At 39.3% G+C, this 13,250-nt stretch overlaps 1 long non-coding RNA gene across 2 annotated transcripts in view; it reads left to right on the top strand.

The window, feature by feature from the left end:
• LOC128854538 (uncharacterized) overlaps window positions 1-13,250 on the top strand; it is an 81,913-nt gene that overhangs the window by 31,562 nt on the left and 37,101 nt on the right. For both annotated transcript variants that reach the window (XR_008453571.1, XR_008453572.1), the window contains exon 3: window positions 9,493-9,607. This is a non-coding gene — a long non-coding RNA (uncharacterized LOC128854538). The remainder of the gene's footprint in view (window positions 1-9,492; window positions 9,608-13,250) is intronic.

Raw genomic sequence — 13,250 nt, 5'->3', positions numbered from 1 at the left:
GGATAAGAAAGCTCCTGAAGTCACAACACAGAGGGGAGAATGGATGCAGTTTAGTTTAAACAGGATTTATTTAAGATTTAAGCAGATTTTTTTCCCCTTAGGGAATTAAGATGTCATTTTAATGTCTATTTCCGGATATTTTACACATTGCTGCAATCACTTTCAGATGACTTAAACATATGCACAGTTATTATTGTTTATTCCTTCTGTCATCTCATACATTTTCATTCAGCTGCTCTTTATTTTGAACCCTCTTTGATGTATCTTGATTTAGGTCTTGCCAAATTGAGAACTCTAATCAAGAGAATAGATACTTCAAAAAGGCTCTTTGGCATTAAATCTTTTTTTTCTCTCTCTCTCTCTTCTCCTTTTTTTCTTTTTCCTTTCAACAGGATAGTGGAAAGAGAAGGGAGAGGATTAAAGCATGGACCTTGCTTGTCACAACATGTGATCATACAAAATATTGTACTGCTTCTCAAAATTCTTTGAATCATGTCCCTAAACCTTTTTTGCTCTTGACAAAGCTCGTCCCACAATTCACAGTTTTTTGGTTAGAAACCCTCTTGTTGTTAAGTATTACTGTTTTCTGCAGAGGTCTGAAACTTTCACTGTAATGTACCGTTTTAACAAACTGATATACCAGTTGCTATACACCCAGACTATACGTTTCTTTGATTTTGGTAAATATAGTAGTAGCTACAGAAGTGGTAACTGAAGGAGATCTCTGATAGTTACTCTACTTTGGACAGGGTCAGGTTCAGTCCCGCTAATCTCCTGGTCTGACCTCTGAGGACTGGCAAGTGGAGAGGAGGTATTCAGGGGAGTGAAATAACTACTTCAGGATGACATGCAGGTCAACACAAACCAATAAATGCATTGGAAATGTTATGATAAATAAGATGGACCCTAGGTACATTATGGCTAAGGGAAGACCCTCATCACTCACCTGGCTTGGGCTGCATATCCTCACATGCCAGTGCTGCATTGCTTGGGCCGGGATTTATATCCTAGCAGTTTTGCCTCCTTTTCCCAACTGAAATTGGTTTTGATATCTGTTTCTTTGTGAAACAGCAGTGATCATACCTGAAGAACAACATTTTCACACTTGGTACCAACTTGATAAACAATCCTTAACACACTTACAAACAGTCTTCTCAGTTCTCAGTTAGTCAATGAATTCAGTTAAATTGTACTCCTCTTCCAATTGTTTGCTATTTGGGATGAAATCTGATTTCCCTCCAGGTTACTCGGGTGTAATTCACATTTAATTATCTTGCAGTGAAGTGGTGTTTTTTAGAAAATTCACTTAAATTGCATAGCATTGGCACTTTTCTAAGATCTGAGCTATTTCCATTCAAAGTGAGAGACATTGCAGCACAGCAGGCTCAGTCTGAGGTAGTCACCTAAAGCCCTGTTCATAGTTAATGGAGCATCATTGACACACATGGGTTATGCTTTGCCTCTTCTAGAGATGTCTGAAGCAGATTAAGTGAATGACTCTTTCGGATTGCTTATTTCTCTTCTTGGTCAAAAAGGAGTTTATTTTACTGGCTATAGAGACAGGCACCTGCAGTTTAGGCCTCCTAGTACAGAAGAATAAATTTCACCCCTTGAAACCACACATCCAAAATTCACACTGTAATAAAATTGTCGTAAGCAGGATTTCACTCACTCATGATGTGATCACAGAAAGAATAACAGACTGTTTTAAATTAGCATGGTACAGCCAACTGAGAACTCCTATTGTGCAGTCATCATGTCTGATATTATTCTGGACATCCACATAGCAGAGGAAGGACTGTATTTTGAACGCATTTGTCTTTTTCTGGAGGCAGAGCTAAGAAGAAATACAGCAAAGACAGACTTCTGCACTGGGATGAAGCTTTCCTCAGCTTTGTGAGTTGTGCATGTCACCAATCCTTCCTGACTCTGTGTCCAATGTCTAGAGAGGACTTGCACTCGGGACAATGCATTAGAGCCTTGGTGGTTTTGGGTTAATGTGTGACTTCTTTGGGCTTTCTGTTATGGTCCTTCTCTCAGGTCATCTTTGTAGCACATCACCTTTTCCTGCCCTGAAGTGTTATCTCTTCCACATCTCTCTGTGAAACTTCTGATCTCTCTTATTGATGTCTAAGGTGTTTTGACAGTTTTCTTTTCAGGTCACTGATACATTTCATCTCCCATGAATTTTCCAAGTTTCTGTCTGGCTTGTTCAATTAATACCTGCAGATAAGTGCAGATAAGTTCAATTAATACCTGGCTCAGCATTTTCCTCCAGTATCTGCAATTTACTGTTTCTGACACACCCTGGAAAAAAAGCTCACATGTATACAATTTAATTATTTCCTCTGATCTCCTTGCTTGTGGTTTTGGTTTTCTCTGGATTTTACTGTATCTCCCTTATTTTTTCTTACATTAAACTTACTGATTTGTGCTTTCCATATTATTTGCAAATTTAAACATTCTCTCTTTTCATTATCATTTTTTGCCTCTAAACATCCTGGTAACTATTTGACATTGCAGTACCATTTCAGGTGTATACTCAGGCATCATCATGCACCACACACTCACATTTTAGTTTCATGAGGTAGCAGTGCACTGAAAAAAAACTGAATTCTTCACTTAAAGTCACTGGTATATCTCAGGGACACGTACAGCTTACACGATATGAAAGCTGCCTGGTTTTCAGTATTACTAGTAACAGTCAGTCATGAAGGAACTGGTTGATCCTTCATGCTCTAAGGACTGATTTAGAGGGAATCAGGTGTTTGGGATTAAACATATGTGAACATTATGCTGAATCAGAGACAAGAATTTGCCCTCCATTTCCACTCTCATTAATCCAGTCCAGTTTATAAAGCATGTGCTACTCAGACAAAGAAACCCAGAGGAGGACTCCAATCTAATAAGTCTTTGAGCAAAAGAATAGTAAGGTGTTTTGAAACTTGTTTCTTTTTTGACAATGTAAATTTCCATGATCTTTTACCACTTGATATCTTTTTACTTTTTTACATTTTTATCTTAAAAATCTGCCCTTAGGGAAATCCAGGAAATCCAGTATTCCTGGGACAACTTTTCTTGTAATCATACTATTTCAAATGAATACTTTTAGGGTAAGGTAATTCAGAAGGTGATCGCAACCCAGCAGTGTAAGTTCCATCCTACATAAGGATTGCTTTGAAGGAGTCTAGTCATGCTTATACTCCACATGCAGCGCAGGGGCAGGACCTCTGTGGAAATGCAGTGATCAAAGTCTGACAGAACTGACTAGATTTTTTGCCATGACTGGCAGTATTTAATGTTAAGATCATATCTGCATTGTTCTGACAATAATTTTCCTTTTTTCAGCCTTAATGGTTCCACTTAAAAATTTGCAGTCTCTGCTATTCATCTAGAGGAATGCGAGTTAGATAAGAAGTTACTCTTCGGAGTAGTTCCACAGCGCTCTTTCAAGCCACCATATACCTTTGAAAAAAAAAAAATATATTAGACTTTCAGTATAACCATGATATATAAATTTCCCAATCCTTGACCTTGAAAAGCTTTTATGCAAAAATACAGTAAAGACTCTTAGTCAAGCCACATTGATGATCTCCATGTACAGCAAGCAACTGGCCACTAGATTTCTGTGATTAGATTCTGGATTCTGCCCCACACTGTTCAGAGTTGTTATGCTTTGAACAACTAACAACAACAGATAAAGAAACACCCTTAAACATGTTATTAAGCTTTATTTGCAAAATTCACTTGGCACAAATTTTTAGGACTAAATTATGCAATGTAATCGTAGAATCACCAGGTTGGAAAGGACCCACTGGATTATCGAAGACGTGGTCAAAACACGCTACCTGAAAAATATTTCTCAAGGATTCAGGATTTTTCATCCCACATATTTGAAAAGAATGCACAGTACATGCCCATCAGGATTAACGACTCTAGCACTTACAGGGAGTGAACGGATTTCTTTAATAGTTCACACCCAAGTTACTGGCAAACTGCTCAAATTATGCAAACAAATCACCTATGTTATTTGTAGTTCCGGGCACTGAATCACACACTTGAGCAACAGACAATTTAAGCAAAATTTCTACTTCAAGAAAACAACAAACATTCACTTCCTGTTAATGTTCAAATGTTAAGCTTATAAAGAAGGAGAATAGTTTATGCATTAGAAAGGGTTAGATGAAAATTTTCCAATAGGGTATGTTCCTGTAGAGAAATGCTATCGCACTGAAAGTGAAACATGGGATTGAGACATGTCCATACCAAAATAAAATAAATCAAAAATATGGAGAAATTTAGAAATTAAAATGAAACTTCAAAATTATTGCACAGCATATAAATCACAACATGACATAAAAAATGTACAAACTCAAACCAAGTTTTTTGACTTTTGCAAAACAATTTCATTTGACAAGTTTTCATTAATATTAATTTTACAGAAAATTCAGAATTTTTAGAATTCAGAACTGAAACGTACCAAAGATAATAGGAATCCTTGTTGAATTTTATTGTCAGTTTTGCCCATTTGCCATATCTTGAGTTTCACGGCTGATGCCATATTCATCAAAGCTTAGCACCAATCATTATCCTTACTACTTCCTGCTGTTATGGCTTGGTAAACTCTGTTTTTCTTAGTTGAATTTCCACACTTTACATAAAGTGCTACACTCACGAGTTTGCCTAAGGACTAGTCAGACAGGAAAGCTGGTCTTCATTCTTGACCCAAAAAGTGAACCTCCATTTTATGCTGTAGAAAAAGTACCCTAACTTCACAGGTGGTAAAACTGACACTGGCTGCCTTTGCCTTGCAGGTAAACTCCATATCCAGGAAAGCTCACTTCAATGAGTTTTTTTGGAATACTGAAGGCCAAATCCACTAATGGCTTAAAAACAAAAGATACAATTATTTTACTTTTCAAATTATAAACACTGGCTGCATCTATGTGACACTGACAAATACCGGAAAAGTTGCACGTGAAATGAATTATTGTGGACTGGCAAAATGTTAATGTACTTCTGAAAGAAATGCTCAGTGTTTTACCACTTTGGAGCAGAAATCCTTGTTATATAGCACCTGCTACAAAGGGGCGTCCCATAGCTGCTGGAATAGTATAAAAATAAGAACAACAATTCTCATTGCTGCTGTTGCTAAAAGTAGTAGATGAGAATACTGCTAGCAATACCAGAAGAAAAATAGTACAGGAAACATTCAAGCTGGTGTGAGAAAATTTCCTGACAAGTGAGAAACTGCAAGTTATGGAATATTTCTCTAAGTGGTAGCAACTTCATTGCTTAAGATGTAAACAATGAAACAAGAAAAATTGCTAATTAATAAACTGCAGGAAAAAAAATTAGGCAAAGGGACTGAATAACCCTTAAAACACTTACATCATTAATATTTTCATAAAAATAATATAGAAAAGGATTAGATTGTCTTCTTGAAAATTTCATGAACCCATATGATTATTTTCAAAGCATTCTTTCAAGTAAATCACATCTCTCTTCATGCCTCACTGAAGTCACCTGCTCTGGCCCACACATCTCATAATGAGTGTGGTCATAACCCACTAACTGCTTTTACTATGCTGCCACCACTCACAGTGTGGCAACTTGGGAAATATATACTGAGGCAGTTCTGCAATTAATAGGACGATAATTAAATTGATTCAGTTAAAAGGCAAAATAAGAGAGGTTTCAGTTTAAATAGCCACCTTCAGAAGTATGCGTGCATTTCTTTCTACAGAATTCATGTGACTATTGCAATAGAGAATGTCTAGATTGCATTTACACACCACATATTGTGCATTTATACACCATATAATCTGGGTCAGTTTAGCCAAGGCTATTTAAAGCTTCTCAGTAGCTTAGAAGGAATTTTGCTTTCTCCTCTCGTTACATTGAAGGTGGCCAGCATAGGCTTAGAGGGAAGTTAATAGAGAAATGGCTGGGAAAATTAGCAGAGTTCAAGGGAGCTGGTCTTGGTAAGTAGGGAGACAGGGAACTTGCAGTACAATAAAGATGAGAAAATGGCAAGATAGGGTCTGTAAGTTTTCCAGAAGTCTGGATTTGGGATGTGTACAGGAAGGAAAAGGAAACAAGTGGTCTAGTGCAAGTGGTTGCTGCTTTTGCCTGTCCCCCAGGAGTAGCAGGCTCCAGGGTGCAGGTGGGAGTCAGAAACTGGCTGCTCCAGCTCATGTTTCCACAGAAGTCACTCTTCCAGCTGGATAAGCAAAAGTAGGAAGGTTGCTACTGTAAACAATCTCCCGTTTTGCTTTCACCTGAAGCTAGTCCTGCCTTTTGCAGCTGTGGTCTGTTCTGACAAAGTAAAACTAACATCACCTTAAACCTAGCATAGCCAGTTAACCTAGTGGCGAGCTGGCATAATTTAAAGTGTGGTTTATGGAGTAAAAAAAGCTGGTAGTATATCCCAGAATTTCAATATGGAATGCAATATTAGTGCGGTAGAAGAATAGATTACATGGAGTCAACATCCATAGTGAGTGCTGAGGAGTAGAATTTTATCCTTAGAATTAAATTAACTGACATGATGCAGTTATAATGCAAATATTTAGCTCTTAGGAAAGGATCTGATAAGAATACACATTTGAATTTTATTGTATTCTAATAGCTTTCTGCGTTGGTTTGCAGAAAATAATTGTACTCCACCCTGCCAGTGCCATATACAAGGAAATAGTAGCTTAATGAACAATGAGGAATGTCCTTTGTGACCTTGTTTTGTAGACTCTTGTTTAAAAATATAGGAGGATGCTGAATTATAACAGATTAATCTCCGCAGATCATCAACCTTCTGCTTCCAAATTCTACAAACTTACTGCAAAGTATAGACTTGATTTCAGTTTATCTCCGCAGATCATCAACCTTCTGCTTCCAAATTCTACAAACTTACTGCAAAGTATAGACTTGATTTCAGTTTATTCATGTAAGAAGGTCATTAGCTAGGATGCTCCTATAGCAATTCAGTAATTATTATCAGTCTTTTATTGCATTTGACCTCAGCCAAACACAGCTGGGTGAGGTTTAGCATTGCGTTATTAGACAGAACATACAGAATGAATAAGTAAGGTCCATTGTCCTCATTTCTTCCGGGTAACAATTTTTCATAACTTAATGCCTTTAAGGACTGATCTTCAAAGGCCATTACTCCTGTAAATATTCAACACCTAAGTAATTTTCATAGAAGGATGGGCAGAAAAGAAAAATGAATCTGAAAAATACATTCTATCTGGTGCTCAGGCTCCAAAGGTTAATAGACTCAACATTTTCTAGATAAGGTTTAGGTGTCCAAGACAAAGGAACTTTGTTACTTGAATTCCTTATTTGCTACTGCATTGGGTTGTGACTTGAAGGAAAAAACAAATCTGGAACTGAAATCAGTTTGCTTGCTGTACTAGGAAATTACCTCTGTCAAAACAGCTAGTCTAGAGGAGCTGGCTAGTGAGCACATCTTTCCTGTTTGGACCAAGCCAGAGTTCAAAGATCAAAACCAGTGCCAGCCCATTTTTTCCTATATCCTTGGCAGGTTTATTGAGCTTTCCTCATCTGCCTTTGTTTGCCAGTCTGGTTTTCACTTTAATTTCTGAAAGTGTTAGATAGAATATATGACCAGAGAAGGCTTGAAATGTCAAGAAGGCTTGAAATGTCTTTGAAAGTCATGAATATTTGCGTTCCCATAGATTTCTTCTGGCTTTGTGTATTCTTTTTCTTATAAGTTCTTCTATGGAGGCAGTGCCCCTTCTCATGCATTGTCATCTGCTTCTGACCTATTTGACACACTTCACTAAAGGATTTGATCTCAGTAAAGTACTGAGATACTGGTGCTGGATGCAACAGATATTTTATGAGTTCTAAATTCAGGAATATTATCACTAGGCATTGTACTAAACCAGAAAGCAGCTATTAAGCTTTCTATCTCTTAATGCAGTGTTTGAAGTCATATGCTGATATCCCTGGAATGGTGTCAGATTGAATCTCCTGGATCCTGAGCCACTGGCCTATTTTATTGGACAGCTTCTCTGTTGCTATTCATGTGTTTCATGTACAGTGGCTGGTGTTTTACATCCCACTGCCTACATTAGGCTATTGTCTCTCAGCATTTTTGTGTTTGTGACCTAATGTTTTTTTTTTATTTCTGCATGCACTACTGTAGTGATCCCCTACTTTCCTTGGAGTCTATTTAGCTCTTAAAAGATAACTGACCAACGAATAAGTCATTACTTTCCTGCTAATTTTTTTGTCAAATTCAGGTACTCATTTTAAGTTTAGAAATCTGAAGCTTTTCAGGGGATAATTACAACCCGTGTAACTATGTGGTAATATATACATACGTATTGCCTTATACTCTCAATTATAAACCATTTGCTCACCCTTTCATTAAAAAAAAAAAGTCTTAATGCTTTTATTTTTTATGTCAGGCTTTGAAATGCAGAAGAGAGGGGATCTTGGGCTAGAGATGTCTTTTCTTGCTTCCATGCAATTCCAAAGAAGTTTAGCAGTAATATAAACTGCTAGAAAACACTGTTTCTTGCCTCATACTTGTCTTCTTCAGAGAAATGTTAAGTGCCTGCACAAGATAAGTGCACATAAACATTTTAAATAGCTGGGTTAAAAAATACCACCAAAGGAAAAGCAGCAGTGGCAGCAGCCACCTGGAAACCACAGGCTGACAGCCTCAGGAAGATAACTGGAAACAGCCCGGCTTACTAAAATCTTTATACTGCCCCTCAGAAACCCAGCTGAAAAGATTCAATGTTGGTTGTTACAATCTGTTCTCATACTTTGCAGTAATAACTTTCCTTTGCTGCCAAACACATAGAACAAAGGAGATATCTACAATTTTTTTTTTATGGATTACATATGTGTGATCCTCTCTCTGCCTGAATCTTGTGTTCATGGTGATCTGCAGCACAGCTGAAATCTAGACAGCAATGCAGCCTGCCTACTTCAATGAATTCATCAGGTGCCTGTCTCTTTCCATTGGCGCATCATCGTGCCTGTTCCTAAGCGCTGTGAAGTGCACATTGCAAAGATGGAAGTCAATCTTCCTGTGCATGCCATGCTGTGATCCAGGTCTAAGTGGAGATGGGCACATTTAGTCTTTCTAAGAACCCAGAGGAAGACTGAAGAAGGTGAGGTGTGGTCAACAGTGTAACAAATCACATCTTAGCAAGTAGTGGCAGTCCCGTTTTTTGGTATAATGACCTTATCTACTGTATTAACATTTAGAGAGGAAATCCGAGGCTAAAGAATTTAGCTGCTTTTCTGTCCAAGTGGAATGTTACCCATATCAGCCCGAAACATGTCCTAGTTAACAACATAAAACTAAGATCACTTTTGTGTGTTTTCCAGCTGGCTACAGGACTCCTGTGTGTCTATAGCTTCATTGTATCTCAGCTTGTGAAGAAGAGAGGAAAATCTCTTTACATAGCAGTGTAAAAAAAAATGCTTTTTTTCATCGTGTCCATGCAACAGGCTGTCGCTAAAGCACTGAAGTCAGGCACGGGAGATGGTGTGCAAAGAAAGCAGACGCTAGGGCAGAGGCCGCTTGCTTCCTCAGTGCTGCCCTTAGACTGCCATCTGCTAAGGGGTAAGTGGCACCTCCTTCTTTGTACTTTTCTCTGCCTTTTCTAGGTTCAGAAGTGGACTAAAAAGCTAGACAGAGGTGCTTGTCTCTTTCCTACCAGTTTACATATGATTTGGTGAATTACACTGTCCTTTAGATAAGTGTGAATAACAGAGACTGGGTACCCTTCAGCAGGCCTTCAAAGGCATCTTGATCTCTTTGCTTAGTGACTATCAAACTTAAACAGTTTAACTAGGTGAGTTGTACTGCACGCTTCATTTCATTTTTGGGATGTAATTCTGCCTGCCAAGATGGACTCGAATCAAAAGGAACTGTAAGTACTGAGGAAGTGAAACAATGGTGAGGAGATAAGGCATCTTTGGGTATAACGTCAAAAAGTTAAACAATGGCCAAGCAATCGACTGGGGAAATGTTAATTCTAGGTGCCAACCAGAGTTGCATAGACTACTTGCCCAGGCTAAGGATCAAACCCAGACGTTTATCAGTTAAAACTTTCACTTTAGAAAGTGTAGAGGAAAGTGAGAGGGAGAGCGAGCTTGGGAGGCAGCAGCTTCATACAGTAGAGGTAATCAAAACATGGGTCTTTCATAGTGGGTTGATAGCCAGGCTGACCCAAGGGGTGCAAGGAATGGCAAACTGAATCTGAGTACCAAGCTTGCATGGCTTTTTTTGTTCTTGCTTGCCAAGTGCCTGTGGCAGAATTACTAATGAGTTTCTCTATAAGAAGTTGAGTTGTTTAAATCAGCACCTTGAGATCACAGCTATACGCAGGAAAAGGGGCAAGGGGTCTGTAGTGTGAGCAGATGCAATAGATTCCCAGGTCACTGGTGGAAAGTGGGGGCTGATTTGTGGGTGGGATCTCAGTTTACCTCCAGAGTGAGCAGGGAAGTCCTGGCTGGTTTATGAGCTGGATGGAGGACTGTTTAGGGCCCAGCAAGTCACTGATGCATGTGGAGATCTGGGAGCAGCCCTTGAGAGTCTGGGGAGCTTTTGGTGCAGAAGAAGAATGGCACTAATTCCCATATTTTCTCCACATGCTAGGCTGCTGCTGGTCTGGGACGTCAAAAGGAAAATTTCTTTTTTTGTGTGGCAAACACTGCTGGCCCTGCCACATCAGTCAGCCAGAAAAAAAAAAAAAAACAACCAAGGTTTCATCAAAGACTGTAATATATTCATCCAGATATCCAGTCTAAAGTGGTGGTTGCCACAGCTAAAGATGTAAAGGAAATTCAGCCTGTCATCTCTCAAGGGTGTGCACAAAAGGAAGGGAAAGGCACAGTTCACCCTGAAGCCAGGATACCCACAGACATATTTAGATGAAACGGTGGAGGTCTCTGCTTGCAGGGCTGAAAAACAAGATTGCGTCTCTGATGGCAATATACATTGTGAAAAAGGGATCACTACATGCAGTGCAATTTATTCTACATTCTAATTGAAAAGAAAAGGCAAATTTAGGAAAGGATATTAAAAAAAAAAAGCTGTTAACAGAGATGTTATTCAAGACTACAAACAGAGGAAGTGAGAAGCTAGGAAATGTCAAAACAATCTCTTCCTCTGAAGCTGTAATCAACCCCTTGCATGTATATGTGAAGATACAGTTTTCAGTTACATAGGAGTGTGGTCTTTGTTCACAGTATTCAGGGCAGAGGATGATCATTACAATGCATAAGCAGCTGTTAACAAACAGAAAATAACTTCCACAGAGAGAGATAATTTTAAAAATGCATTCCCACAGACCTAGCTGGTCACTACCCAAAAAAATCAGTATTAGCCTCCAAATAAAAAATCTTCATCCATCAAGAAACCCTTGAGATTAAAAAAACCCACCTGGTTAAACAGAGAAAGTAAAATGTAAATGTGTTCACATAGCGTTGTTGCTGAAATATGTATTGCTTTGTTAAATAAAACTGACACACTGTGATATTGCAGATGTGATTAAGGGCCTGCACTGCATTCTTCAGGTGGAAAAAGCTATATATAAAGGAAAAGAAAAACAGAAGGATTTTTAGTTCATTTGGCCCTATTCATAGTTTATGTAACAAATGACTATAAGCCCAGATGTTCCAGAGAACTGCAAGCTATTTAAGTCACCTTCAATGTTTTTGTTATTAGATAATGTTTCTTCCAAAATGCCATAAACCAGAGTTTTTAAACAGTTGTCTGTTGTTGGGATTTTTTTATTGTGGTTTCATAGGTCTCACATTGTAGTGAGACTACAATACCAGCTGCTGAGATACTCTACAAGAAGTATATAAGTCCTGTTCAAATAGCATTGCTCTTTGTAAACAACTTCAAATGAGAGGGGTCAAGAGTGTTGCCATCAGGTGGTGAGAGCTGTGGAGAGAGGCAGTGTGGTTCAGGAGGCAACTAGTCTACTAATGTGGGAGCTTCCACATCTAAGGTGTTGACACTTTTTGCCTTGATCTGTATTGCTGGTTCTGAGTACAGTTTATAGCCCCACGGTCTCAGCACAACTCTGTACCAGGTTAAAACTTTAGCAGGCTCATTTTCTTGTTCCTTCTCCTCATCATCCTCTTCATCTGCCCTCCATCCTCTACATAATTCATGGCCTGCAAGTGAGGAACCCGGGGCTGGGCTGGGGGGTGAGGAGCAGCAGCAGCATGGTCAGAGACAGCCCAGTGCTGCTGTGTGCCAGGGGAGCTCCCTCTCAGGGAAAATTGTTTCCCTTCAGTAGAAATTGTCATCTATATGAAGGTGAAAGTGGAAGTGTTCCCAAGGGAAAAAGCAAATCCTATTTTCCACCAGGAAAATGGAGATGACACACTGATAGATTCCCGTTGCTGGTCTGACAAAAATGTTTTTTTCCAGAAAGTGAAAGGGAGTATACAAATAGCCCTCTCAACAAGGTGAAAGGCTCCTCAATTCCTAAACAGATTTTTTTTTTAGAATCCTTACCCTGTGGCATAATTTTGATTTTGCCTTGTGCATCTTTCCCAGCTCATCCTTTTTCCTCAAACATGACATTTTCAGGAGATAAAAATCAGATTTTCCAGTCATCATCTTTCCAGCCCCACCTGTATCTTTGTTGAGGGTCTTCCAGTTTTACCATTTGCAGCTGAAAGCCACTGTGCAGCCCAAGAAGAGCTCAACCCTGTTAAAGGACTGCAAAATGACCCAGCCATTAGCAATCTCTCCAGCTGACACACTGCAGGGATAGGAGTTGGACTTGTGGCTCCCTTCCAACTCAGATCATTCTGTGATTCTGTGAGGATGAAAAATGGCATGGGTGGCAGGCAGACTGCTGTGGTATTGCCTGTGTCACAGTCGCTGGCCTGACATCCTGCAGTGAACTTTGCTGAAATGACTGAAAACAACTATCACCCTGAATGCTGTTTCTCACCGTGCTGCCCACTTCCATGCCACATGCTGGTTTTACTCTGGCCTTGCACAATGTTTCAGTCTCTAACCTGTAGAAAAGAGCTCTCCCCCTTTCTGAGTTAGGAAGCTGCAATGGTCCCAAAAGAGACAGGCATGGGAAGGTGGCACCTAGGGTTGGGAAGAGAGCAGGGGTGTTCTTCAGCTGGCAGAAGTCATCCCTAACATGCACTTGGATAAAGTGGCTGAAATTGATTGCTGCATCCCAAAGGAACAATCCTACCCCTCCATGCAGCTCTCCTCTCTGTGC

The sequence above is a fragment of the Cuculus canorus genome, chromosome 1, assembly GCF_017976375.1.
Source record: "Cuculus canorus isolate bCucCan1 chromosome 1, bCucCan1.pri, whole genome shotgun sequence".
Classification (NCBI taxonomy): Eukaryota; Metazoa; Chordata; class Aves; order Cuculiformes; family Cuculidae; genus Cuculus; species Cuculus canorus.
This window is presented reverse-complemented; position numbering and strand designations above follow the sequence as displayed.